The sequence below is a fragment of the Lycium ferocissimum genome, chromosome 4 (assembly GCF_029784015.1).
Source record: "Lycium ferocissimum isolate CSIRO_LF1 chromosome 4, AGI_CSIRO_Lferr_CH_V1, whole genome shotgun sequence".
Classification (NCBI taxonomy): Eukaryota; Viridiplantae; Streptophyta; class Magnoliopsida; order Solanales; family Solanaceae; genus Lycium; species Lycium ferocissimum.
Genome location: NC_081345.1, coordinates 69,742,483 through 69,747,172, shown reverse-complemented (window position 1 = coordinate 69,747,172; position 4,690 = coordinate 69,742,483).

Genomic DNA, 4,690 nt, shown 5'->3' with positions numbered 1-4,690 from the left:
CGTAAACAACCGCCAATAACTCCTTCTCTGTGACTGTATAGTTCATCTGAGCTGCATCAAGTGTCTTACTGGCATAGTAAATAGGATGAAAAATCTTTTCCCTTTTCTAGCCAAGGACAGCTCCCACAGTAAAATCACTTGCATCACACATCAAAATAAATGGCAGAGACCAATCGGGTGCAATGATAATGGGAGCAGACACTAACCTCTTTTTCAATTCATCAAAAGTCGTCGACAAAGCCATTAAACACATACTTCACATCTTTCTCTAACAAATTTTCGTACATTAGATTACAAATTTTAGAGAAGTGTTTGATGAACCATCGATAGAAGCCTGCATGCCTAAGAAAACTGCGCACTCCACGAACTGAAACGGGTGGTGGCAATTTTTTAATTGCTTCAATTTTTGCCTTGTCAATTTCTATGCCCTTGCTCGACACCTTGTGCCCAAGAACAATGCCTTCGCGAACGATGAGATGGCATTTTTCCCAGTTAAGTACCAAGTTTGTTTCTTCACAACAAGCTAACACAGCATCAAGATGGTTCAAGCAGTCATCAAAAGAATCCCCAAAAATAGAGAAGTCATCCATAAATACCTCCATATAGTTTTCCACCGTATCGGTGAAAATAGCCATCATACATCACTGGAAAGTACCTGGAGCATTGCACAAACCGAATGGCATCCTCCGGAATAGAAACATACCATATGGACACGTGAATGTGGTCTTCTCTTAACCCTCGGGTGCAATCATGATCCGGTTGTAACCCGAATAGCCATCCGTAAAAGCAATAATAATCGTGCCTAGCCAATCTATCGAGCATCTGATCCATGAAAGGTAAAGGAATGTGATCTTTTCTGGTGGCATTGTGCAGCTTGCGATAGTCAATACATATCCTCCAACCAGTAACAGTTCATTGAGGTGATACGCTCAAATTACACCTATTAATGGTATAACATGGACGTTGTCAAATATAGTAACCCAACAAGGTTGGGGTCGAATCCCACAGAGAACAATATACAGGCAATTTAAGCAGATTAGGAATTATCACTAACAATAGCTAGACCGAACGCAACAATAGTGGTTTTTGATAAGGTTTTGATAAAATACGGAGATATAAATTCTAATCTAGAAATCAAGTAAATTGATCAATGGCCACAAGAATGGAATAAAGGAAACTACTTCTCAAGTAACGATCTAATATATTTCACGAATTATAAATAATAGCAAGTTTATGTTTATTTAGCTCCGGGATAATGACTCTAAATTAACTTCTCCGAAGATTAACTAGACTACTCAATTGAAGATCCCTCAAGCAATTGTGAGCATTAAGAACACCCGAATATGGCTACAAGTGGTATCGCCTATTCCTAGGTCAATTTCCATTAGATGAGGGTTAACGCCCCAAATTCATATTAATTATTCTATCCCAACCCCATTCTTCCTCTTTCGAGTTTCAAACAAAGTAAATGGGCAAGTCCTAGGGTTAGCTACTCCTCGAGAAACGTTGAAGAACAAGAATAATTAAAATAACAATAACTTACTTGATTAAAAATAATGTCAATCAATAAATAAGCACAACAAGAGTTTCAATCTCAATTGTCACCAAGAAATTCCCATAAGCAAGGTTCAAATAAAAGAAAGAAAATATATGTAGGAACCCTAGCCTCCAAACTTGTGTTTTATGCCAAAGATGTCTAAGAATTGTGGCTTATGAAATATTTATAGGCATAGGAAAAAGCTCAAATAAAATAACTGAGTCCAAAACAAGCTAGGAGAAAGTTGGACCATAGCAAGACAAAATAACCCAGTCCAAAACTAAATAGGAAGAAGTGGATCCGAAAGTTCTATTCCCGCATGGCGAATTGCACAAAGACAGTACATCTTTTTCTCATAGGAACTTGCAATTCTAAATGGATGAGAAATTGCAATTCTAAATGTTGTTTTCATACGCCAGTGGAGTAATGATGACGTCCACTGTCTCCTATTCTTTTTCCCTTTCTTTTTCTCCAGCTTTTTATTAATTTTGCTTCGAATTTCTTCAATTTCACACTGCTTTATTCCTACACATAAAAAATATAATATTAAGCACAAAGTAATATAATTAATACTCAAAAGAAAATTAAAAGTACTAAAATGCGAGGCAATAATGGCTAAATATATGCATTTTTGGCCGAACATCATGAGGTACCAATTCATTTTTCTCGTTCTCTACCACAATCATGGCCCCTTTTTTTGGAACACCTTATACCGGACTTACCCATTTGTTGTCAGAGATGGGATAAATAACGACTGCCTGTCAAGCCACCTCGATTACCTCCTTTCTTCACCATCTCCTTCATGACCTAGCTCCCGGCCTTCCGGCACTCAACACTCAGCTTGCTGTCCTCTTCCAATAATGTTTTGTGGTTGCAAAACGAACTATTAGTACCTCGAATATCAGCTATCGACCACCCAAGGGCTCAGATTCGATCTTTTAGCACTCGTAATACACGTTCAACCTGCATATTAGTCAAATAAGTAGAGAGGATTACAAGCAATGTGTCTCCACTACCCAAGAAAGCGTAACGAAGATGAGGGGGTAATGGCTTTAACTCAAGAACTGGAGCCTCTTCAATAGATGGTTTTGGCTCCATTCATGAAGCTGGTCTGTCTAGCTCCTCAAATGGTGTATTTGCTCGTAGATATGCACATGAACTGTCAAGGATGCTAAGACACTCCTCGACTTCTGCATCAATTATCAAGTCTTCCCCGTACACTAAAGCTGTCTCCAAAGGATCTCGCGGTTTCCGTAGAAAGTGATCTAACTCTCGCATTAGCCGAGCTTCCGGTTCCACCCATAGTAATCATTTTTAACCTCATAACGGGTCGGAAGCTTGGTATCTTTAAACACATCAAAAGTTGCCTCTTGTCCAACAATCGCTATGGACATCTTCCCCTCTCTCACTCGGATCACAACATCAACAAGAGCTAAAAAAATCTCCCCATGATGAGAGGAACACTCTTATCTGGCTCATAATCAAGTATCACAAAATCAACCGGCAGAATAAATGGGCTTACCTTTAAAAGAACATCCTCAATAATACCATCAGGATAAGCAAGACATCGATTAGCCAGCTGCAACGTAATAGTCATTGGCCTAGGCTCACCCAAGCCCAACATTCGCAACACATAAGTGGTCATTAGATTAATACTAGCACCCAAATCACACAATGCTAACCCAACTTCAATTTTTCCAATAGTAATCGAAATCGTGAAGCTGCCCGGATCTTACAACTTTAGAGGAATTTTACCCCTCACTCTAGAACTACACTCCTCGATAAGTGCAACAGTCTCAAACTCTGTCCAACGCCTTTTGCTTACAACCACATCTTTGATATACTTCGCATATTTTGGAACTTCTTGCAAAAGATCCACCAAAGGTATATTGATGTGTACCTGTTTTAATAGTTCAAGAAATTTCTTGCAAGCCAAATCTGCTTTCTATTTCAGAAGCCGTTGTAGAAAGGGAGGGGGTGGTCGAACCACTACCTCAACTGGTTGCTCTGCAACTGCCTTCTTTGGCTCACCTTGCTTAGCAGGGATAAGTTCTGCTTCTGCTATGTTCTTCTTTTTCGGAGGCACTTCTTCAAGTTCTCTACCATTCCTCAAGGATCTGGCTTGGAATCCTTTGGATTCTTCTCAGTATCACTAGGAAGAGCACCCGGTAGTCTGACGTTCTGCATAAGAGTCATTTGCCCCATCTGACGCTCAAGCTCGTGAATAGATTTCTGCATCTCACTTTGAACTTTCTAATTCTGTTGCTGCATTACTTGTGTCTGAGCTATGAGCTGCTTCATCATCTCTTCCAAATTGCTAGTTGGCTAAGCCTGAGGTTGCTGATAAATGTTAGCCTTGTGAAAATCCTGCTTCCCGAATGGAGAGTTATAATTATTTCCATAATAGTTCCCCCGATTTCTAATACCACAGTTCTGCTGCCCCACAAAATAGACAGACTCTGGATTCAATGGGCAATTGTTATAATCATGAGGCTCACCACAACTTACACATACTGCCTACTGAATATGTTGAACTGGTTGGATCTGCTGAGCTTGAGGAAATGCCCTCAACATCACGTTAATAAGAGTACCTATATTATTACACCTCGTAAAAATTTCATGTCGTCATGTGGTAGATAGACTAATGCAGGGTCAGATGTATACGATGTCCCTACAAGTAAGAAAGGTTACTTGGCGATTCTAATTAAGATTCCAAAGACATTTGAGGCAAGAGAAGAAAGTTCGCTGAGGAAGGCAAGGTATAAGTCGTGTTTTGGAAGGGATTTGCAAAGTACCGAGCTAATGTTGATTTAATAATGTCACGACCCAACCGGAGGGCCATGACGGGTACCCGGTGCTAACCCACCCGGGCACCTCTTATCATACATTCACATTTTTCATTTAGGTGAGCCACATAGCTAAATCATACTTTCTATCCATCATTCATACTAATGTCATTGGGCAACAATACATTTATATCACCATGAACAACTATGCCCATATCAATGTACATAAGCCGATGAGGCTATCAAAATGATATACAAAATATAAGCCGACAAGGCTAAATACATCTAACCATATACACATGTCTATGAGCCTCTAAGGAGAGTATGTTACATCATATAGGCGGGACAGGAACCCGCCGTGCCCATA